The following is a 25,472-nucleotide window of genomic DNA, read 5'->3' on the forward strand; positions in this document are numbered from 1 at the left end:
CTGATGCACTCCATATCCTGCCCAGGCTTTGATGTTCCCTTGCCTCAGGCTGCAGTGACCTCCTTCCATCAGAGCAGCCACTCTCCTCCCTTTGACTAAATTTGTTCTTCATGCCTGCACAAGCCAAAATCAAGTCCTTCAGATTATCCCAAGTTCCAAAAATGTTTATGGGATTGTCAGTAGCTTACAGCGAGCTGTTCAGCTGCTGAATCAGAGCAGAGCTTTTGTACATTTTACTGTGTGAATTAATTGGAGTTGGATGATCAAACTCTTGAAAATGTGTTTTCTGTGAGAAAAAGATGTATTGAAAAATAACACCAATCGTATAGCCAGCCCAAGTCCGTTGCGTTTTCTGGGGCTGTTTGGCGTGGCTGAAAGGGTTCAGTGAGTCACACAAACTCATTCTTTGCTTTTCACACCGTAATGTGAGTGGAGCTCCCTCCTGGCTGAGCCTTTTTTTCATCCAGCAGGAGGTTTTGAGAGCTCTCACCTGCAAACCAGCAGATTCTACAGGTATTTGCTGATTTCTTTCTTTCTTAATGATTTCCCAACATTAGGAAGTTAATCTCCTTCATTCTTCTTTACAGTGAACAATTTTCTGGCCATGCCCAAAGCTAGCCCAGGGATGATCACTGACACAGTCTGTGCCCTGAAACATGAGCTCTGCAGATATCCACATGGCTTCAGGTTTGTATTTTCCAGCCTGAAGAAATAATTTTGTAGTTTTTAATCTCAGCCCCATGGGTTCCAGGGTTATGTCTGTAGCTTTCCCCCAAGGCACAGCTAATTGCCAGAGGGGGTAATTTAACTCAAGTGGACGCTGGCAGGCTGAGTCTCCTGGGTCTTTGACCTTGCTGCTGGCCAGAGCTGCACAGTCAGTGATCCTGGGGTGGGGCTCCCAGGATGTGTCCTGGCACTGAGCCCCTGCTGCTTCCTGCCCTCCCACAGCACTTAGTGCTGCTGAGGAGCTAAAGAGGAGTAAGATGGGATGCCTGGGTCAGACTTGGCGATGCTCCCACTTTATTTGCCCTTTCCTGGTTCTTCCCCATCCCCATGAGATGAGGGAACAGGAACAGCCAAGCTGAAGTGATGGCTGAATTTAAGATTTCTAAAGGCAATACCGAAGGCTTAAGTTTTATTGGCAAGTGACACATGCAATTTAGTCTCTCTGTGTTACAATAATTAAATGCCTTAACAGCCAGAGCAATAATGGATACTGAAACCTCAGTGCTTTTCTGAGGTGGTCCAGTGAACTGATGACTCCTGAGCTACTGACAGGTAGGAGATTTCAATCAGATTACCTGAAAGGGTGCCTGGAAGCATGATAATTGAAGGTAATTAGTCGCTGTCCTTGCAGGTCTCCCTGGTCATAAGGTATGAGACAGTCTGCTGCTGCTGACAGGAAATCCCAGGCAATGCCACCCTAAGCCTTTGCTCTGAATGCATCACCACAATGAACCAGCAGCAGCACAAGGAGGGTTAAAGGTGTTTTGTTGAGCAAGCTGGAGACAATCTGGTCTGCTTTGAAGTAAAGGTTTGAATTGCAACATTTTGAAGTGATGTTATCAAAATGAAGTTTTGATATACATTTGAGATATGATATTTGTGTTTAGGAAACATCAGCCTTGTGATAAAAATGTCCACTCTCTTGGTGGACAAAGCAGTCAGGAGCCTAAATTGCCCAGCACTTTTCATACCATTATACACGTCAGCAGTTGCTGCTTTTGATACAGTAACAAATGCTGAGATACCACTTAATGAACCTGTTGTAACGATTAAGTTCTCTCTCTGCTATGAATCAGAGAAACATATTGAAGCTCACACACAGATAAAATTCCCAACAAAGGCTTAAGAAAAACACTCAGTACTTATTCCTGGAGAGACTCTTGTGGGAGCTGCCTTTGCTGCTGCTGATAAAATTTGCACTTCACAGCATCGAGAGCACTGGAAGCCCTCCCAGTCTGGTCACGGAGAGCTCAGCCTCGGAGAGAGCCACGCATGCACCACAGGAAAGGCAGTATATCAGAATGCAACTTATGTTGCTTATTTCTCTAAGTGGTTTTTCACTGTAGCTGGAGATTGCCTCTCCAAGAGATGTTCCAGAGTATATCTGATTAAAAATTAATTAAATCATAATTTTTGAACATCCAGTGCCTACTGCTCTTCCCTCCTGGTACTGCTCGGTGAAAATGATGCCCCGACACATTGTTTTTTGCATTTCACTGATGCCACCTATTTTACTAAACCCTTTATGTAAAACCACATCAGCCACACTGAGGGAAAATAATACCCCCAGCAATTTAGATATAGTCAAATCAAAACCATTCCCACCAACGACTGGCAGGCTTTGCATTTGGTTTGCATAGTTGGCTGTGTTTGTTTGCATTGCTCTGTTGTTTTTAATGAGCACATTTGTTTAGGCTACAGGGAACTCAAAATGATTGTAAATATTTTCTGGCTGGTTACTGAAAGGAGAACTCAAAATCCTCTTCAGAGAGCACTGATGTATGACAAGCACAGCAGTCTTTCTATTTCACTCTCTTTCCTGTAGGCTCCAACATATATGAGGATCAGATGTTTTTCTAAACTCACCCCCCCAGGGCTTTTCTGCAGAAGCCCCAGCTGAAGACGAGGGCTAGAACTGGAAATCTGGGAGCAGCTCTGACACACTGGCCCGGTGGCTAGATCCCAGCTCAGCCTGGCCACAGGCCCTCAGAGGCTCCTTCAGAATGCTCCCCAGACTACTGAGTTTCACCAGGAGTTTCCAGCTGTTGTAAAGATGAAGTTCTCTTGGTCTGCTCCTGTTTTCCCATTCTGCAGTGGATATAGCTTCATAAGACTGAATCTAATTTACTTACCACAATAAAATTATCACACACACAAAATCTGTCAGACCCAAGTTAGGAAATCCTTACTCAGAGGTTATTAGGCAAAAGCCTGGCTTTAATTAGAAAAACTATCACATACTCCCAATTCACTTACAGTGCTTCACACAGAGCACAATTATGTTCTTCACTGGAAACAAATTTTAGTCTTCTACCACAAATAAGAAATCCCAGCATATGAAAGGTGATCTGCTGAGACACAGAGCTCTGCAAATTATTGGAGTTCTAAACTAACTAAATATTCTTAATATTAGATTTTATGTGAGAAGTAACATTTCTAAGCTGTTTAACTAAGAGCATATGCCTGAGGATTCTTGTGGTTATTCACCATATTTCTGAGGCTATACATCAGGTTTCTCATTAATGTCAGTGGCTCCAGGATTTCCCTGGTGGTGCCCTTTGTGGTCCTTACCAGTTCCACCAGGTTCTCTCCCCAGTTTTGCAGCCACTCACACTGCTTCATGATAAATATCACAAACTCTTCCAGTCTCCATTCTGGGTGATATTAACCAACTATGCTCATAAAAATGATCTCATTGAAATTAATTAACTGCTCACACGAGTGGGAATTTGGCTTCCTGGTTTGCATCAGGTGTGCAGAAAATGGTCCCTAGCATTTCATCACTCTTGTTTGCTAGCAGTGCCTGTGTGCTGGAGAGACTGCACTGCCAGCCTGCTGAAAGCTCGGGGCGGACACGGGCTGGGACTGAAGGCACTGCCTCTGGTGTGTATGAGCAACCAGAATCACCAGCAGAGGAATGGTGGCCTTGGGTTTGCCCACCGCAGCCCACTCCACACAGTGTGTGCAGGTGCAGCAGGGCTGATGCATCACAGAAGTGCTGGGTTTGCTCTGCACGTTCTGCACAGCTCCCCCGCGTCAGTGGGCTGCAGGAGTTTGGCATCTGGGGAGCAGAACCTGACCAAACAGCAGCTGAGACTGGGAAGGCAAGAAGCATGGAATAAAAGCAAGAGCAAAAGAGGAGACACACAACCTTCATGTGTCAAACCTTGCCATGGCCCAGGCAGCAAAATTGCCACTGAAAATCTGAATGCTGCGTGGTGAGCACCCTGCTTGCTCCCAGCTGCCACCCCTGCCTCAGCAGTGCAGTCACTCCAGCAGAGGGGATTGTTAGGCGCTTTTAGAAGGAAATACAACACCTTAATAGTGCCTCCCATACTGGAAGACATATCCCAGGGCTGACAGTGACATTTGACAACTCTATGGAAACTAACCCCGGCTGTCTTCCTGGCACAGACATGTCTGTTCACACTGGAAATGGCTTTTCCGGTTCCTTCTCTACTTGGCAAAAATCTTTAGCATACTTTTCAAGTTTGGGATAATTGGAGCATTGATCTTGAAATCTGAGCTGTTGTGGGGTGGATATAGGACTGTGGTTTGTAGAGAGCCTTGCTGGGTTTCAGACTCCACACCCCATATGTGATGGAAGGTTGGGACCTTTATTGCACCTTCACACAGGAATAGGCTGCTGGGCTTTGGGTTTGGTTCTGCAGACTAATGAAAGAAGTCCAGAGGTGAAGGTCAAGGTCATCAAACATCCTGACCAGTTTGTCCTTTTGGGTGGAGAGTTTGCAGCAGAGATAAAATCCTGCCCACACAAATCAGATTGATGCTTAGCAATTCAGAACAAAATATGGCCGTAACCTGGTAATTTACCCCCAAGTAAGTGTTTTGTTTCTCTTTGGTAAATCTCAGGGGAAAAAACAACACCCAAACCGAACCACAGGACTCAGTTTTGTTTGCACCACAGGGTTGTTTGCTTTTCAGCTGGAAATGTAACCAAAGATGCGAAGCTATGTAAAACAAAAGCTTCTACAAATCTTCTTGCTCAGAGATACTCATTTTGTGCCTGAGATACGCCCATCACAGGGAGATTTTCCACCTCTTCATTTTCAGACAGTATTTTTTTGCAATGTCTGCTCATCTGAAGTCCTACAGGTGCTCCATTCACAGGAAACTTTGGCTTAAGCTCCATGGAGGTACAGAGAAGAATGGAACTGGAGAATCCAGGTTAGAGTTTGGGACTGGTTTGAAAATGCAAATTGGCTGCTGAAGGTTGGATGTGGTCACCCAGGGAGAGCCTCTGTGTATGCTTGTTCACTGGGCCAATAAAGCAACTTTGAATACCCAAAAATTAAAAAAAAAAAAAATCATCAGTGGAAAACTTCCCTTGCTGTAAGGCAAACATTTTCCACATGCTGTCCCTTTTTGTGTGGGCAGATGTTGATATTAGAAAAGCTTCAGTTACCAAAGGCATAGCAAGAGGGCTTCTGGGCTTGCAAAATCTCCTCAGCTGAATTGCTTGGAAAGCAGAAGCTGAGCCAGCTTGTCACAGGACACCACATCTCTGCATCCTGCTGCTCGGATTCCAAACAGGTTGTGAAGTATTTGTTGAGGCTCCAGCTGCTGTTCCCAATACAAAGCCTGTCCATGCAGTTCTGATGCACCAGGAGTTCCCTGATTTGCTTCACCAAGCAGCTGCGCCAGGATGTAGCGGCAAGTCCCGAGAGAGGTTTGAAACATGGAGCAGTCCCAAAGCCCAGCTCTGTGGGTCTGCCTGGCCTCTGGTGAGCAGCAGACATCTGGCTATGATAGATCAGGTTTGCTGATGCTTCTGGTGTCCTCCTGAGAAAAGCTGGAGAAGTTTTGTCTGCCCACTGTGGTGCAGACAAAAAGCAGTGAAGGTATTCAAGACATGCCCACTACTGGTGACACCCATCTGCCTTCATGACTCAGCTCAGAGCCTTCCCTTTTGTTCACAAACCCAATTCAGAATAGCTGATGAAAAAGGTCAAAAGTGAAGCAAACAACTGGCCCATAAACTCCAGCAGCTTGCATGAACTTTCCACCTCTCCACAATAAAGCATTCATAAGCAGGGTAGCCAGATACTGCCATTATTAATGATTCATTAGCAAGGCATTCATTAGTAATAAGCACCAGTGTCATGTCAGTGGTGCATCTAAACTGAGCTAATTGCATTACTTGATGCCACATATTTTATGTGCATAATTTAATCCCCATGGGATAAATCCTTAGCTTTTCTCCAAAGCCAGCCAAGCAGGCCTGGTGGTTTATTCTCTCCTGGAACAAGAGCAGGGCACCCTGGGGCTGTCACACGGCCTGCAGACACTGCATCATTCCCCATGGGCTCTCATGCACTGGTGTCCATGCCTCTCATTAGCTTTACACCCTTACTCCTCAGCCTGACCCTCTAAGCCCTTGGTGGTAGAGGGGCCACCAGTGACCACACACAGAGATGTCAATCACCACAAACACCTCTGGGAAGGAGCTGGAATTGCTCTTGCTCAGTATTTCTATCTTGCTTTAATATTGCCCTAAACAGCTGAGAGCTGCTGTGCCCTTTGAAGGGTTTCCAGACATTCAGAAAAACCACGAAGCCTTCTGAGGAGCCTTTCTACCTTGGATTGACCCCAAGCTCCTGTTCTGAATGACTGGACATAGGTACAGTTTCCAGCAGCAGTGTCCTTCTCTAGGGAGGGTGAAGAAACTCTTCCCACTCAGAACCTTTTCAAAATAATTGTTACTAAAATTAGGGGCCTGTCCCTTTAAAAATATTCTGGGTTAGCTTTTTCACTCTTTGCCCAGATGCTGTTGCTGATGTTTTTGCATCCCCAGCTGCTAGCTGCCCACCTGGAACAGTCTAACTGAGATTAAAGATGGGCAACAGAGACAGTCACACTAAGTTCAGGAACCTAAATTTAGTTAATTATTTATCCCAGGCAACTGCCCTGGACTTTCTCTGTAGTCAGTGGAAAAAGATACTTCCAGGCATATATTCAAATCACTTCAATTAGGTTCCTAAGGTGGCACATCAGAGGCGACCTTTTTATTTGCTTCTAAAGGAAAATTCAGAGAGCTTATGTACACAAACACCCTTGGGCATAGCTGAGCCACACTTTTTTCAGTGCCTTGATAAACACGAGTGCCCTTTGCCTGATCTGCTAGCAAGGGAGTGTTGAAAACTGAGCGATGGGCTGGTGTTTCTGCAGACATGCTTCAGCACATCCCCCAGACAGGCAGACATGCCCCAGAGCAAGCAAACAACACAACTGCGAGGATTTCAGACCAGCCATGTAGCTGGGACATGGCCCGGAGCAGCTTCTGCCAGCACAGCTTGTGGAATGAGCTGCTGGGAAGCGCCTGTCCAGAGGTGGAGGCTATGCCGGCCCCGAGGCTCAATGTCCACCAGGCAGAGGCTGTGCTGGCCCCGAGGCTTGTTTCTATCTGCTCATTTCCTCAGACCTCCTCTGAACTACACAGCAAAGACAGCATGGAAGCAAAGGAGCAAAGTGCTTACAGTAAGTGACTTAAACCACAACAGAGATTCAGGACAAGTTAAAAAGAAAAAACATTCAATCTGTGGAAAAATCCAAAGGAAGCCTGGACATAAACCAAATCCAGCACAGATCCCTATCTGAGGCTCAGGTCACTCATAGCTGGGGAAGACCAATGCTACCCTAACAAAATTTGATGCAGTTTGTCTGTTCCAGCAACCACAAAGAGACTTCCAGACAGGCAAGAACTGAAATAAACAACCTAAAGCACCTGAGCTGGGACAGCCTGTGCCAGCTTATGACCCAGCATGGCAGAGACAATGGCACTGTGCCCTGTCCTGCTGTAGAGGACACCCATCCCACCTCTGACTGCTGCCATCACCTTCTCAGGTGTGACCGTTTGATGCTGTGCCTTTAAGGAAGGGGCACACTGGCTAAATGTTTATAAAATATTTTGGTATTCTAAACGAATTTCATTGGCTAATTAAGGTCTTGGACCCAGCACGGCTGGGACTTTCAGTTTCTCTTCCTTCGCTGTTCCTTTCGGCTGGATCTGCTTCTGGGCTTCTGGCCAACTAAGATAAGATACTAACTCCTGTACCAGGCCTCTCTTTCCTTCCTGCCCTGTTAACCGTCCTTGTCTCTTTTCTACCTCTTTTGGGGGAGAAGGCAGGTAGGGGGGTGAAGGGGGCACAGGGGGAAGCCCCCTCTGTTGGGGGTCTGGTTTCTGACTGTGTTCATTTGCTGTATATTCCTGTATATATTGTAAAATACCTGTATTTGTTGTGTTACATAGAATCTGTTTCCTTGTAAAATATGCTCTCATTTCTCCGACTGAGTTTTAGCCGCGGTTTCTTTCTCAGTGTGTGGGGGGAAAGCAGAGCCTTTCCTCTCAACCACCACATCAGGTCACTTTGGGCTTTAGGTGATTCTAGGCTTACATTGTCCTTCCATGACATGCTGAGACAGCTCGAGTCAGTCAGGATGACTGCAGTGTCACTGCAGGTCTTGCCCTGGCCCCCAAACCCACACAGCACTTTCTGGGGCAGCAGCTGAAGCTTCCTGCTGGTTGAGTTGCACCAGACTCCTCTTCTACCAGTTTAGCATTCTTAGGACAGAGAAATATCTCTCTTTTAGGACAGGTAACTGCCCTCCCAAGAGCTTATGGCCCTGTACAGCAAAAGATGCTGGGAGGCTGCGTTTGCCAAAGCACACAAGAGGTCACCTCCTCAGGTGCCCTGTGCTTTGGCTGCTGGCTGCTCTTTGAAGAAAGGCTCCTTGCCTGGTTTTGGGAAATGGAAAGAGTGTCCCTCCTGGGACCTAGTAAGCAGCTCATGATACATTAATGTCATAGGGATCAGAACAAAGAAAAAATGTCTTTAGTGTGGATCAAATGCTTGGGGAATGCCCAGACTGATGAGGGATCCAAGGCTGCCTAGGAAGCCACAACTTTCCCTTTACCATCTTGTAGAAAGCCAAGCACCTGGCTTCTAATTTTGTATGGTATTTAATATTCTTATGCTGTTAGTTATTAGATCTGGTCCTATCATGAACTTTGAGGTGCAACTTCATCAAGGCATGCCAGCTAGGGAATGGACCTGTCAGCTTCTACCTGCTGTTACAGAAAAGATGGCTTCTATACAATATAATTACTGTCCTAGGCAAGGACCTGTGTAAGGGTGCAGAATCTAGCCCAGACTGACTGCATGAGCAAGAGCTCCATCTAAATATGCAGAATTATTTGTTTTTCACAGGACATGGCAACATATTTTCCTCATTAGGAGCAGGGACCACACCAGCCAGGCCCTGCACATACTGAGTCCTGAGACTGAGTGAGTTACAGCTGTCAAAATACTGATGGTGCTGGGACGGGGTTGGTCTGGTTGTAGTACTTCATGCTGTGGAACTGATTAAAATGGCAGCTCACAGCATTTGAGAATTTAATTTCTTCCTTCCCTACTTAATGTCAAAACTCCCCTGTCACCTCCTAGCTCCTTGTGTCCATCTTTGCCTCTGGTGTGACGAGCACTGAAGGCTGAGGCACTGGCAGTAGGGCTGTGGAAGTGTTCCATGTTCCTGCTTGCAGACATTGAAAGTTACAAATGCTGCACTTTAGGAGACCCCAGGAGCACTCCCATGGTTTAAATGTTTTGAGCTTCATGTAGCAAATCCATTCAGGAGAAGAGCTGAGCATTCCCATTCCTGATTTTTCACAGGTCCTGATCCCAGAAGGGACCTCCATCAACTTCCAGTGAGTGCTCTGCTGCCAGTGCAGCATCGCTGGGCCTGGATTAAGGAGCATGCCACAGATCAGCCTTTAGAGCATCCTAAAACACAGGATTATAAAGACAACTGACTTCTTCCCCTTGGGGCAGAAGACAATTCAGAGCTCACTCAAGCATGCTGACAGGATGTTTACAAAGAAAAATGCATTGTGAGGAGACAATCTTTCACATACCACCATGGACATGTCATTTAGGTTGGATAAGGAAGTTCTTCATCACTTTTAATGAGGAAAAAAGAAAGCAAATTGCTTTTTCCATATCTTGACCTTCATATCTTCACCTGCATCTTGACCTCTGGTTCAGAGAGAGAGAGATTGGATCTAGGAGCCAAAATGCCACATTTACAAATAGCACTAACACCCCACACCCCCCCAGCCAGTGGCACCAGATATGGTTTTGTTGTCCATATTCCTCGAGTTGGTATAAGAAAGATTATGTCATTAAAAATTAAATAATTACCATCAAACTAAAGAAAAGTCCAAGTGTAAAAGTGTCCCTGAGGCTGAAGCTCCCCTGATGCTCTCACCCATGGCTACCTTGCAGACACGGCTCCTTTTGCAGCACTTGGATATCTGTGGTCTGAAAAATGGTGCTAACAGGAAAACTGAAATGCAACAGAGGTCATGCAAAAGCTAACTCTGTGATGGCCATTGTCTGGTTTCCACTGTGACTTGAAATGAGAAACGAGAAAGGTGTAGTTGGGGTTCAGTGAGAGATTTTTTTCACTTCAAAGCAGAATCAGGACATTGAGAAGTCTAACAAAAAAAGAAGACTGAAATGGTATGGAGTTAGTGGACAGCACTCCAGGGCATGGCTAGTGGACAGCACTCCAAAGAAAAAGGATGGATTACAAAGACTAATAGTTCTTCATCCTAATTCCCCAGATTCTGTGTTCTCTTTGGAATGGGGATTATTATCAATAGGGCTCTTGCAGCTCCTTTTGAACTCTTCTGTCATTATCTTGCCTAAGAAACACCTTCATTAAACACAGTGTGAGAGACGTGCCATTACTGAGATGATTTTCCAAGCCGCATTTGTGTGCCTATGCTGAGCACAGAATCTCCTGCTTGGAAAAGGTCTTGAGATCTTTGAGTCCAGCCATAATCTAACATCTCTGCACACAGCTGCCAGCCCTGAGCACCTCATCCAAATGCCTTGTGAACACCTCCAGGGATGGGGGTTCTACCACTGCCCTAGGCAGTCTGGGCCATTGCCTGATGACCCTTTCGGTGAAGACATTTTTCCTGATATCCAACCTGCCCTGGTGCAGCCTGAGGCTGTTTCCTCATCTGCGATCTCATTCAAGCTGTCACAGGGGGGTATCCAAAGGGTATCTGACTGCTAACTGAAGGAACAGGCTCACTTTAACCTCAGACACCAGCACTGGAGTTTCTAAAACCCAGTGGAATAATTTCCAAAATTCTTTATTGCATTGGCCTAAGGAAAGATCAGGCTGGAACATCAATCACTGAAAATGGGCTGTTGCTCCTCCTTGCTCCTGTAGCTCACTCAAAGGCTGGACTACAAGTCTGCCCAGGACTGGAATGCAGCAGTTTATAGTCTACTGGTTTATTTCTAGACAAGATTAGTGGTTCCCTTGTAGAAGACTGTAGGCACCATAGCTGTTTAAAGTTTGCAGCTGAAAATGTTTTCTAAGTGAAGATCTAAAGGCAACGCTTGCATTAATTCACTCAGGATTTTTTATCTGTGCTGCAGACTCAAATTCCTATCTAAGCTTTATTTGGAATAAGGGGGGGAAAGTCCTAAAACCTAAGCCAAATCTGATTCACTTGGAATTTTCTTGAACCTAGTGTTATTAACAGATGGATGATAATTGGAATGGGAAAGTTAAGTGGAGACTGAGGAAATGACTCAGTGGTGCATGAGAAATTAAGTCTGAAGAAGAGTGTGAAAAGAGGAAGACAAAAGAAATAAAGAAATGAGATTAAATGGGATAGGGTCTGGGAGAAAAATCCTTCCTGGCTAGGCTTATGGAAACGGAAGGTGTCGTGATTATAATTTTGTTGGAGATTGCCTGTGAGCCACTGCCAACATCAAATAGTTCAGCGCTGGCTGGATTCGGAGCTCACTACCTTTTGCTTCTGTGGAAGGAAAATCACTTCCCGATGCGTCTCACTGGATTCAAACTGTAGTGAAGGCAACACCTGACAGTAACAGAAAGTCATTCTTGGGCTCTGCCCACAACACAAAGAAATTAAAAGAGTGAGCAGGACGATGCACATCTGCAGAAAGGCTGATTTTCAACACACACGATGCAAATGTAAAGACGCTGCCCAGGTCAGCAGGGCTCAGGAGAAGATAAGATGCGTGAGAGCATAGAGGGAAGCTCTGGAGCATATCAGCAGCCCCAGAGGCCTTTGTCTCATTGTTTCCTTGTAAAATAATAACAAATTTAGATGGCAGGTGGCCTCTGTGAAGTGCTGATGCACTTTGCTGCAGTTTGATTCATGCTGTAGTCCTTCTTCCCACACCCTCTAGACACAAGCTGTGCAGGATGGCTCAGCACTGTGAAGCTGAAGCAGGCACTGCAAGCAAAGAAAGTGTGAAAACCCATCACTGAAACAGCCCAGGCTGTTCCAACCCTGCCTCTTCAGTCTGTGGAAATGGAGGCCAACAAAGGGGGGAAAAGAACAGAAAAAGGATCTGTTGTGGGCTCTGCACGACCACCATCTGCACCCTCAGCCTGTGCCTCTTCACTTACACCACACTGCATGGGAAGGCTCCAAAACCACCTCCTGCCTAGACCCCATCCACCAGCTCCTTCTGAACACAGCATTGCAGCAGCCTGGCACCAAGTGCTGTGCACAGGTTCAGCAGTTCCACAGACACAGAACCCCAGGTTTCCAGGAATAACTGAGGACAGGAAATGCTGAGGTGAACTTCTCCCCCTCTGGACAGCATGGTCTTCGGCGGCACAGCTGAAAATGAGAATCTTAAGGCAGTGTCTTTCATACAGGTGCTCAGGGGAGTGGTTTAGAAATACAGCCCATATTTTTCATTTGGTAAGCAGCCCAGATTTCCCCATGTCCTGTTACATATCTGAAGCATTATGTGCAGATGCCTGAACCAGTTCTTTGAGTCTATACATCAGGCTGGTTCATCACTTCCTTCAACTTGGCCAGCTTTTATTTTCAGATGTACTCAACCAGCCATGTGAGGGGCAAAGCAAATGTGCCTCTTGCCTTCCTCCGGTCTAACACAGGCACAACATGGTTTCATAACTATGACATCTAAATGCCTTTGTTCTTGGTGCTGTTGTCTTGTCCTAGGAAGTTTGTTCAACTAAAACCAAAAGTGAGATCTCAGGGTGATTCCTGTCTCCTAAATGATGTTTTTCCTGTGAGCCAGAAAAATTAGAAAAGTGAAGATCTGCTAGAGCAAATGGAAGAACTATCTTTGGGTTTGTAAAAGTAACCAGGCGGGGATGCCAAGGGGGCTCTGCAGAGCTGGTTTCACAGGAAGACACTTCAGCACATCTGTGCACAGAGTGGGTGTCCCTGGCCCTCAGCAGCAGCCAGCTAGGGAACAACGAACAACCCTGGGACGTGGTGCACACTTCACACTACTTCAGCATTCCTAAGGCTGGTGTCAGCAGCTGGCATGGGGTGTAAGAACTGCTGCACCTAGGGAAGGACGTCTCCAATGTGTTTGAATCTCTAAGCAGGAGGAGCATGGCTGTAAACAGGCACAACCCAGGACTTCTGTAACGCCTTTCTGAAATGTCACCATGTGGCTGCTGCTTCCAGCACAATGAGGCTAAAGGGATGTGGTGCAGCCTTTGCCAAGTGCAAGGAAGTAAACAGAAGTGAGGAGACCCCCAAAAAAACCCTCAGAGAAAGTCATGAAGCAGTGCAGGGATTTGAGAAGAGGCTAGAACACTGTTCTAACAAAGCAGGTTGAGGTTTGGGGGAGAATTGGAGTTGCTGAAGGGAATTCTTTTAAATTGTCTGTGCGGGCAAGTGGTAAAGCGCAGCAGGTATGCAGGAGGCTGAGCTGAGCCGGGAGCTCACTCATTGTGTCTGTGGTATCAGCTGCAAAAGTTCCATCATCGGCTGACATCAACAATAAAAGTAACAGCTTTTCTCCTGCCTGTCTCACACTGCTCAGCCTTTCATGCCTTCCCTTTACAGCCACTGTGTTTCCAGTTTACCTTCCTGGCAATCCAAACAGAAAGGGCCCTTTACAACATCTGCAGGCAGTTTTTGTAGACACTAGTGATTCATAAACTTGGATTTCAAAGACATTTCCTACAAGTCTTCTTGCTCTACAGGACCACATGAGCTTCCCCACAAAAATCCTTGATATGTTTCCAGAATTTGTCTCACAATTTGTGTTGTCTTGGGAATGAAGTGGGTTTGTTATAGCTCAATCTTTGGGAGCTATTAACTCAGCAAGCTCCGACAAATTCCTGAGCCAGGAAAGGGTCCTTTAACCATTTTTGCTCAAAGATTCTTTTGTGGCTTTTGCCAAATACTCCTAGACTGAATACATAAATAAATAAATAAATGGACCAAATCTCATGCTAATTTTGGTAACATAGTTTGAGCCTTGTCAGTATTAACTCCATGACAGAAATATAGCTGAAGTGGGGAAAAGTGAGGAGAGGAAGTTGCAGGGAGATGGGGTAAATTGGAGCAAGGTTTTCTGAACTGTAACTGGAAGAGGTAAATATGCTAATAATCAGATGCTGATCCTGGCAATGCTGCTGCAAACTGTACAGTCACATCCAGCCAGGGCTGAGGCACATCAGTGATTTAAAGCATAAATGCATTACAGAACCCTTCTGAAGGTCGTTTTGTAATGTATGCTGATAAAAGTGTTCTGGGAACCCTAAAACCATGGGATAGGCACTTTGCTGAAGCTGGACTGCAGACAGGAGCTTCTCTAGTCCATCCTGAATGCCATCAGCCATCCTCACCAGCCCCCCCCCCCCAGAGCAAACAAACCATGGAGGAAAGTTCTAATGGCCAGCACCTGGGGGTTTGTGACAGGATCTAGTTAGTGCTCAGTGGCTAAATATTTCTTTACAAACAGATAAAGAATGAGTCCATGATCCAATGTGTCATTCCAGCAACTGCTGGCTACAGGGACATGTTACAGGATGAGGAGAGACTGCAGCCCTTGGGTTTGTATTGGAGCAGTTTCAGGCACTGCTGTACATTCAAAGGCAGTAAATAAAAGTATTTCAAACCAAGGGGAAAAGGAAACTGTTCTCCAAACACCACAGCAGTGTGGGATTTATTTGGTAGGGGAAGGCAAGAACAGGTAAAATCATAGAGATGTCTTTCTGGTTACCCTTCTGAAGAAGACTTTCATGGTATTAAACATGCTTTAAACCAGTCATGGGGCACCTGATGAGATTGCAGTCAAAATGAAACACAAGGGCTCTTCAGAACAACTTAGTTTGTGGCTTCACAGGCATACCTGCAGGATTTGTGCAGGTGGCCTCATAGAAGCAACATCTGCAAACAGTGTCCCCTCACAGAATGAGGAGCTGCTTGCTCAGGGGGCTTTGTCCCCAGGGGCTTTGCATGTTCACAGTCCCTGTTTCTGCTGCTAGGACAATGGAGAAGTGTGTTAGAACATAGCCCAGAGCAAAGGGATTGCTCCAGCAGAGGATCTTGGTGTTACAACTTTGTGTCATTGCGATTTCAGCTGGCCCTTGTCAACATCTTGGGACAGTTTACTTTTCAATACCACTGTACTGATTTTCAGTGGGAACATCTGGAATGCAAAGACACTATGTTGTCCACATAAAGGGAAATCCCACAGAATGATGGGGGAAGGGATCACCTGGTTCTAGAGGGTGCCAGGGCAGTCTTCTGAAGGAATGCTGCACAGGGGTGAGGATGAGTGAGTGGAAGATCCTTATTTCCTTGTCCCTGTCCTGTTACAAATGTGTCTGTAGTGGCTGCAAGCTTTCTGCTGCCCGAGCACTACACAGCTTATGTAAGGAGGAGCCAAGTGGGTTGTTAGCATTGCACACACCCTTCCCTGGTGAAGGAATGCCAGGTGATGTCAGCCTCAGCAGGTTCAGGGAAGAAAGAGAAGTCTGGTTGCACGGTGCTTCCATTCCTGCACAAGGTTTTGTGCTCACTACCTTGAAGCTTTCAAGTTCCCAAGGAGAGCTCAGGGCAGAGTGAGATATTTAAGCCTAGACATCTCTTCTCATCTGGGTTTCCTGTCGCAATGCCAGTGTCTGTGTGTGCAAAGTTCTGGCAGTGTGGAATACTTTGATTATTTTTTCTCCCAGGCTTCAAAAGAAAAGGTAAACAAAGGGCCTGTGACTCCAGGGCAAGCATCGGTAGCCAAGAGCTTCTGGAGAGCTCATCTTTAAGTTTCTGGCATCACTTTAAATATTTTGCTGTGTAGAAGGGATGTGTGAAAGGAAAAGAAACTCATTTGGTGGTTTTTGAGGCTGCAGGTTGGATGCCCAGAGGCAGTTTCTGGTCTATGCAGGTTTTCTGCTCTTGCTACAGGTGAAACAGAGGGCAGCTCTGCATCAAAGGATTAAAACATCTATTTGAATCCCAAAAGTTAGGTCTAATATTTGGATTTCCTTGGCAGTACAAACAATATCTAGGCTAAAGGAAGGTGTTCGGCTTAGGAGTGCTTTGGATATTTGTTCTAAATGCTTTAGATTCCCTGGGGAGTAGGGCAGCTCAGTGAAAAAAAAGCCTGTTAAAAGAAAATCTTTCTCCTTTTCCCTTCCCCTTCCTCCTGCCTTTTCCCTTGCCTTATTCTCCATATGCACAGAATCACAGATTCACCAAGGTTGGAAGACACCTCAAAGATCATCAAGTCCAACCTCTCACCACAGACCTCATGACTAAACCATCACAGTATCACAGTCTCACAGTATAACTTAGGTTGGAAGAGACCCCAAGGATCATCAAGTCCAACCTGTTCCAACAGACCTCACAACTAGACCATGGCACCAAGTGCCACGTCCAATCTCCCTTTGAACACCTCCAGGGACGGCGACTCCACCACCTCCCTGGGCAGCCCATTCCAATGACGAATGACTCGCTCAGTGAAGAACTTTTTCCTCACTTCGAGTCTAAACCTCCCCTGGCACAGCTTGAGACTGTGTCCCCTTGTTCTGGTGCTGGTTGCCTGGGAGAAGAGACCAACCCCCTCCTGTCTACAACCACCTTTCAGGTAGTTGTAGAGGGCAATGAGGTCACCTCTGATCCTTCTCTTCTCCAGGCTAAGCAACCCCAGCTCCCTCAGCCTCTCCTCACAGGGCTGTGCTCAAGGCCTCTCCCCAGCCTTGTTGCCCTTCTCTGGACACGTTCAAGTGTCTCGATGTCCTTCTTAAACTGAGGGGCCCAGAAAAGTTCCCACAAAAGCTTACTACCCTTCTAGAAAGGGTTCTTTAGAACTGGAATGACAGTCAAAGAGAAACACCAGTGCTTCAGGACCTGCATACCAGTGAAGTTTCAGTCTGTTCCAACTGGAAATACTTCAGCCATGATGCAGCCAATGCTGTGCACTGTGACACCCAGGCCTGCCCTGGTTGTCTGAGCTACATCATGAGTTTCATCTGGCCTTTTGCTTCATGTTCTTAGAAGGGGGATATAAATGATTTTAAAAGATAAATTCTACAAATACAGATGATCTGTGTGCTCATGATTGGCACAGAGATTGAAATGTTGATGCATTTTACAGTATTTCCCCATCCCACTTACATAATTTTCTAAGGTGGAAGATAGCACCCAGGAAATAATCTGTGGAATCAAGAATCTAAAGCTTCTCTGGCTGGATGAAGCCCTTCTTTGCTCCAAGCCACTGAGTTCTTTAATTCCCTTGACTTTTATAGCCAGGGAACTCTTGCATTTCACTTGAGATGGCTGCTCAATGCATTCCATCACAGTCATATTTCCATGCTTGTTTTGTTTAGTGCCAAGCAGAGAAAAATGCTGGCACTCAGCTTGCTGGTGTTTGCTTTCCTGAGTGTTTGTGCAGAACCTCCCCCTCACAATAGACATCCAGGCAAGACAGCGGTGAGCTGGAGCTAATGCCAAGCTCCCCAGTCCAGCCATTAGCTCTGTGTTTGCAAATGTGTTTGCATGCACAGAAATAAAGTCTCAGACGCAGTCAAGGTGCCTCAGACTGACTGCATCAGCTTTGGAAGTCCAGGGGGAATTTGACAGGGAGTAAAAGAAATTATACCGTTCCCAGAAGGCTGCTGCTGCACCTGATCTGTTACACAAGGTGTGGGGACGCAGCAGTTGTGAGCTTGCCTAAACTTGGTTGTCAGCCAGTGGGGCCGGGGGAGGTCTGCAGCAGCTTCTGTCTGTGCAGCCCACAGAGGACAATGGATCCCTGCTGCTTGGAATCTCATGCTCACAGAATTTCATATGCCAGTTTGAAGAGCAAAATGGGTCTCCTGAGGTTCTGGGGTTTGAAATATTTGTGGAGATGTGTAGGCACTGTGACACAGCTTTATCTCAGCCCTGCAGTGTTCCCAGGGCTTCTCCTCATCTTTCTGTTGCTGTGTAAGACTCAGGAACAGCTGAGAGGGTACCGCTCAGGCTGCTGCTGGAGAGGGGGAGGTCAGAATGCATCTGTTCTGGAACAAAGAACTAACCAGGCAGATGTAGTGGGGCTGTGAGCCTTTATCCTCAGCTAAATACAGCACACTGAGCTGGACAGTCATTGGCCTGAGGTTTCCTCAGCCTTGCAGGGAGACTCTCTTGTCTTCAAAGGACTTTCAGCAGCCCTCAGTAACCATCTCTTTTTTTTTACTGTCTGGTCCCACTGTTACTGAGACAGAGTTTAAGCTGCAGCTAAGGCCTCTTCTGCTTCTCTCGCCTTGAGACTTAAGCATCAAAGAGCACTCTGCACCAGGGGCAAAGGTCACCTCCACAGATATATTTGCCCCTGTATTTCCAACTGTTACTGCTCATCCAGAGAGCAGTAGGTTCCCTCATCTCAGCTCCACTTTCATGACTGTGCTCAAATGAAAGCAAACAGAAGCGAAGCTCACTCCATCTGGCTCTTTACAGAGGTTTTATAGATAGATGGTAGCATTGGTTTTTTGTCTATGGCTCCTTGGAATACGCTGTGTGCTACTCCAAAGGCTGCTGCCATGCTTGGGACCCCAGAGCTCCAGACATGAATAAGCCTTGATGCTGTCCTTACCACTGAGACTTTACCTTCAAGTCAAGGAGGAGAGGGAAGAGAGTGTGTTGGTCCAGGAGCAGGGACTGACCTCTGTCACTTCAAGTCTGAGCAGAAGCACTCGGAGAGAAAATGAGAACATTCTTGTAGAAACTGGGGTGGGAGATAAAGAAGAGAACAAAGCAGATCGGGGAGGCAGGAAAGTACCAGGTAGAGCTGTATGATTTATCCTTCCCGTTTCAGTGACCTCTATGAGTAGCAAAGCTTCCTATCAGCTTTTCCTTCACTTCTGCACAGGTTCAAAGGGTTTTGCTGAAAACAAAATGTTTGATTCTGCCTGGTCTCACATCTTGTTTATTTGTTGTCTCTCTGTTCTGCAAGGGAGGATAACAGCCAGGTGGTATCTTCTTAAGAGCTCAGAACGCTCTGTCACCAGCCTGTGTGGCTGTTCCACAAGAACTAGTTCTCTATTTATTTTCTCTGAATCATCTTTAATTGCACCTCCAGTTCCTAAATGAAGTTCTGTGAGACATAGATCTGTAGAGGTAGTGGGCAGGGCAGGCTGGCTGCAGGAGGAACAATGGCAGTCACAGCTCTGCTATGAGGAGGCTCTTGATAACAAAGCTAGAGCTGTCTAAAACAAAATGCAAGCTGACAGCTGGTGAGGCAGTTTGTAGAAGAACTGAGAGATTAAGTAGAACTTGGAGAGACACTCAGGTGCTTTTTCAAGGACCTGAGTCAACATGTCATCTGGAGTGATTTCACTTGTCAGCACAGACGGTTCAGAGAAATGCTGAGCCCTCTCTCTCCATCCCTGATTGTCAATGCAGAGCAAGCCCAGTTCAGCACAGAAAACTCTCTGCTCCCCCACTCCTGCCCCTTTCCATCCCCCAGTTTTATTTGTCTGGCAGTTGCCAGCAGGGATCAGACAGCAGAAGAGTGCAGTCAGCACCTTTTTCTGGGGCATAAGCAGCACAGCAGGATCCACTGGCTCTGGACGCTGCAGGAAAGATGTCTCCATCCCAGAAGGAGCCTCTCTTGTGGGCAGCGATGCCTCGACCCCCACTCAGCCCCACTGAAGTTTTAGTCTTTGTTTCAGGCTCCTCGAGCTGAGGAAAGCCTGAGGATAGCTGCCTCTTGAGGAGTGCGAGCCCTGCCTTGTGGTGCTGCCCCCGTTTCAGCGGACAGTGAATCAGGGAGGTCGGACGGACCCTCACCCGCCGGGCCGGGATCACCGGCGGTGCCGAGCGCTGGGTCACGGAAGGGCGAGCACCCAAAGGACCAGCACTCAGGTCCATCAAGTGGATCTCTATCCATCTTCTGGGTAGAAAACAGTAGCTGCAGCACTTCCCTGCTGATGCCGGCTTTATAAAGCCGGGGGGGAGGGGGAGGAGGGGGGAGTTGGGGAGGGGGCTGCGGAGAGCGGGAGGCATGGGGGGGTGCCTGTGCGGGGCAGCCTGCAGTGCCACGGCAGCCCAGACATGTGGTGTCATTATTCAGCCGACACAGATTTGACACTTGGTGAATTTATTATATTTTGGTTTGCTCCTGGTGCCTGAAAGGCTTTGCAACTGTCTCTTCATAGGGCCTGTCACAGATGTTGATGTATTTTCCTCCTCCACAGCCAGGTTTTACTGTGGAAATTGATACAACTCCACGATAGAATTTCTGGATGAATTATTCACGCATTGCACGCTTGCTGCACACAGGGGGTTGGAAGAAATCCATCCTGCTCAATAAATGGTCCCTTTAATCCCCTCTAACAGAGCATTTTCCCTGGGTTTTAACTATTTCTATTATCACCTTTGTGATCCTGATGTTTTGGATAGCATATTTGCAGTTAGTAACTGTGTTAAATTTTTCACCCTATCTCACCTTAACGTGTGATTAAATTGCCCAAAGACATTGATGAAACTTACACATCAAAAAGACAATAAGCCACAGGAGCCAGGTTCTCATCATCTTAACTTCTGGCAGTTGTTTTGGGTTGGGTTGGGGTTTTTTGTATGTTTTAATCCTGAGGATCCTTCCATGTCCAGTGATTTATAGGGTAATTCCTGAAATATCTCAGTATTTGTTGTTGCAGACGGAATGGGCTGCTTGCTAATGCCAGTACCATCTGTGGGGATGATTTTTTAATTGAAAAGAATTTTCAGCCTTGAGAGTAGAGAGTTGGATGAACTCATCACTGCCCCCCGAGAGAAGATTAATGAAATGAAAATATTGTAGCCCTTTAATACCTGGAGAAGTAATAAAGATTCATCAAGTGGCAATATAGAGCATGGTGCGTGGGGGTAAATTGCTTTAACACAACATGCAGAGACCATCCAAGAACTAAAACCTGCATTTGCAGTTTTGGAAATGACTTAGGCATTAGTAGTGTGCATTCAAACTCCTGATTCCATCCTCTTCCTGAATTCTGACTCCAGAAGCAGAGTTCAGATTCCCTCGCTCCTGACCCCGCATAATCCTGGTTTGTTTAATACTAGTTACATGCCTGTGGTAGGGTTTTGAAATCAAACAGCTCATGGATATCAATCTCATCCTGAACCAGTGCAAGACTGAAAGGAACAACCAAGCAAAGTCAAGTAAATTGATATTCACTACCTAAAATGCAAGAGTGCTGCTCTTGGTTTTGCACAAAGCAAACTGCCTGACAGGAATTGGTAATTTAAAGGCTGTTACCTTTTCCTCAGATTCCTGTGTCCTGCACATTACTAATCCAGCCCATATTGCTCCACTGCCAGTGGCTAACATGGGATTCACATTAAAATCTCGGGAAAATGCCTTTCTCCATAAAGTTCTGTGTATTCAGAGCTCATCCTTCTGCCCCCATGGCAGTGATGAAGTACTGAAACCCCCTGGCTTCCAGCCTAGTGTTGGGTAGAAGGGTTATTAACCAGCATCCAAGGGATTGTTAATAAACATTTCCCAGAGCATTTCAATTCATACAATAACTTTAAATGAAACACAGCACCTAAAATGTTTCATGTTTTCAGTAAAAAACTTGTGCCTGGGAAATCTCGAGCCTGTAACCTCCCTCCTCCAGGTCCTTCCTGAAGCCCATCTCTCATTAATGTGTGCAGTGGATGGTGGGCCACCAGCTTGTGGGGCCTGGAGTGACATGCATCGAGGTGTTCAGCTGACAGGTCCCAGCAGCAGCCCCACATGTCAGGTTCCTCTTCAGCACACACCTCAAACAGTGTGAAGGCTTCTACAGCTCTGAGCTGAGCCCCTGCCAGAGAGCCCTGCATGACCAGCCCAGGAGCTGGAGAGCCCTGAAGTGTGGCATGTAAGACCTTGCTCCCTCCTGAGCTTTCCTGCCATCCTGACACTCACTGCTTTGCAGCCTGAAACCTGCAAGCCTGAAACCAGCTCAAGAACTTCCTTTCTTGTAGCTTCCAGCACGGCAGTGCCGAGACTCTGGGCAAGCAGGGCAACAATCAGGTGAGCACGACTTAAGGGGAGCTCCCAAAGAGGGGAATTTTGCTCCTTCTTTTCCCACTTGTGTGATTCTCAGCATTTAATGTCTTCCAAGGCTTTTGATGAATGATCTGCAGCCCGGAGCTGTGGGGAGTAACTCAGCCTCCAGTGCCACTGCTATGGTAAAGCATAAAGACCCAGCCAAAGGTGAGAGGAACAAGAGGAGCAATCCATGGAAAGAATCATTTTGTGCCCCATAAATGCTGAAGGACAGTTTAAATCATCAGACAAGAGCAGTTTAGTGTTGCTGCTAATAGGTATTTCAGCAGGCAGCCCGCTGAGCATCCTACCCTTCCCAGTGCTCTGCAGCCTGAGCCCAGCCCCTTCCCCCAGCTTCAAACGGCAGCTGCCGCCGTAAATACAGCTCGGGCAGCCTGGCAGAGGGACGCAGGTGACAGGGCTTTAAAACCTGAGCTTCACTGATAGCCACTCTGCTGGGAAGCTCGGCTATAAATGTATTTCATTTCCCTGTTTTCTGTCGGGGAGAGGAAGGACCGGACCTGCAAGGTTCCCAGGGAGCTGCTCACTTTTCCTGAGCTGCTGCTGTTGCTTTGCTCAACAAGCCAGCCCCAAACGCACAGGTGGCCTAGCAATGGATGATGTGCTACAGCGGGAAATTGTTCAAGCCCAGCACAGCTGAAGGATACTCTGTTTCTTGGCAGGTATTCTTGCACTTACAAGTGCTTTCCCCCCTGCATTTTTCTTGGGCAATATTTAATCTCACTGTAACTTTTATTCCCACTTCACTCTGCCTGTCACTGCCACCTTGCCTGTTGTGGGTTTGGAGATAGCATTTTAAGTAGAATTTTTATATTTGGAACTTTGGAAGCAAATAAATTTTCGAAATGTGTGTTTAAGGGCAAGAAGGTTTTGAAATCCTCCATCTAGCTTAGGGAATTTACTGGATTGTTATGACTAGTTTATATGTGCAAGGACAGTTGGGCAGAATAACAAAAAGAGATCAGGTGGCAAATATTGCCAAGCTTGCTCTTCAGTAGTGGACCACAGAATTTTCTGACAAGTTTTTTTATATGACAATATTAACGACCCTTGAAGTTTTTTCCCTGTAAGGAGAAAAGGAAAAAAGGATAACCCTGTCAGGAAGGATACTTACTGACATTTCCGCATAAGCAAGAGCAGTCTCCAGTAACAGGTAGTGAAAATAAACTAACCTGGCTTGGTCAGCATGCAGTGCACACTTTATGTCCCCCACTACCCAAAGACAAACGTGAGGTTTAATAAGGTTTAGCTATATAAGGAGAAATTTTGAACCTAAAACCTGTTCAGGAACTTGCCTCACTCTTGTGTTATTCCAGGAGCTTCTTTTAGTTTGCTGGGGGTGGGGAAGTTAAGTCTTTCCCCATCTCTATTTTGAAATTCCTGCCTATGTCATCCTCAGTCTCTTCATCAGCCTCTAGTCGTCCCCAGTTCTGGTCTTTGGGTTTCCTTCGGGTTTTTTCTGACAGAAAACAGAATGAAATTGACTACGTTAAAGAAATGTGGGAAACATTTAAACCCTTCAAGGCTCAGACAGCTCCTTGGATCTTTTACTGTCTTCTCAAAGGAAATGAGCTGAAACAAATAGGATTATTAATAGAGGGCTTGATGTTTTTTCTTAAGTCCATTACTACCAACTTGACCAGAGACTTCTGTGTTGTCCCACTGGAAATGCAGCTCTGTAGGATGGAGAGAGCAGAGACAAAGAGAGAAAGAAGAGGAGTGGCTGCTCAGTTCTCCTAGGGCTGAGTTTTATGTGTGGCCAGTGAATTCTGGATAGCCAACTCACACGCTTGAAATGGCTCAGCTCAGGGCATTCTAAGATTTTCACCCACATCAAACTCAACCAGCATCCAAAGCAGTGCTAGAGCAGAGCCATAAGGACAACATCACAGAGCAGATTCCTGTGGGATCAGTGCCAGGCCTCATCTCCAGCATCACCAGCAAATGCCTGGCTGGCTGGGATGTGGTGGCAAGAAGAGATGAAAGGGCATGAGATGGCTCTGAAATGTAACACAACATGCTGAGCACCTCTGAGCAGACCTGTTGGCAGGAGAGTCTTTGCAAAAGTTGCAGGGGACATAGATGTCTTCTAGTAAATAAACCACTGTGATGCTGAAATCCTGCCCCAAACAGCTCAGAGCACACAGAGTTAAACAGGGACATGGGAGCACTCCTGTTTCTGCACGGCACAACTCCTACAGGTTCTTTCCTGTTAGGAGGACATGAATTCAAATGGCTGCTGTCCTTCAGAATTTTCATTCCCTTTGCCAATCCAGGCCAGATGACTAACCAGTTTCAAACCAAAAAGAATGAGGGCTTGATTTGTTTTAATTAAGAAAGAACAATATTTTATGATTTAGAGTGATCAACCTCAGAATCATCACCACTGCTGCTCTATTTTCATTCCTTCTTGTTTAAATATTAGTGCTGCAGGTCATGGTACAGAGTCGTTGTTTTAGTCAGGAACTGGGCATTTTAAATATTTGTGTTCATTGTAGCCATGAAGTCTGTGGCGTCAGAGCTTTGCCAATTAAGCTTTAATCAGGACAGAATGTTTCAGTGTTAAAACATACAAATTGCATTTGATCCCCTGGCTTCTGCCACCTTTCTCCTTGTGGCTGTCAGCCTAACTGGCCCAGCTACAGCCCCTCACCGCTAAGTAAGCATCAGCCTCCTAGTGCCACCAGAGCTGTCACAGAACCAGGCTGTCTTTAAAGCACGTGGGCTGGCACAGCACACCAGGAGGGCACTGCCAGCATGCTCTGTTTATTTGCTTGCCATCTCTCTTCTTTGCCTGTATTCAGTTTTCTGTCGCTTTCAGACACATGGGTATTGCTTCGAGCCTCCAGGGAGAGGCTGGGTTGTTGTAGCTTGAGGCACATTAAGTACACAGGGTGATCCCTAATTGAAAGTATCCTGCAAACAGTCTGTGGTCCATTTGACAACTGTCCTTTTAAGTTGGTTTGGGTTAATGTTGATCTATATATGCAACTCAGAAATATTCCCTTTGAAACCAGCAGAACTCTCCACATGAGCAAGCACTTCTCAGAGCAAGCAAATTGTCCTTGCCAAAAAGTCTAACTAATCCACCTCTTAGATTTTAAAAGAAGAAATGGAGATTATAATTTTTACTACTACTTTCCCCTGCCCTCCTGGCACCCATCCACCACTAGAAAGAATGCTCCAAAATAGCACAAGAACAGCTGCTATCTGACCCTTATGTTTCTGAATGGTTTGAACAGGGGGCTTTGGGGACACACCGACGTTTTTCTTAGGATTCACCCCCCAGAGCTCAGGAGCCTCTGCTCCCCTGCATTGTCCTCAAGAGCCCAGCTGAGCAGACAACACAGTCATCTC

Source organism: Dryobates pubescens, chromosome 3, assembly GCF_014839835.1.
Source record: "Dryobates pubescens isolate bDryPub1 chromosome 3, bDryPub1.pri, whole genome shotgun sequence".
Lineage (NCBI taxonomy): Eukaryota > Metazoa > Chordata > Aves > Piciformes > Picidae > Dryobates > Dryobates pubescens.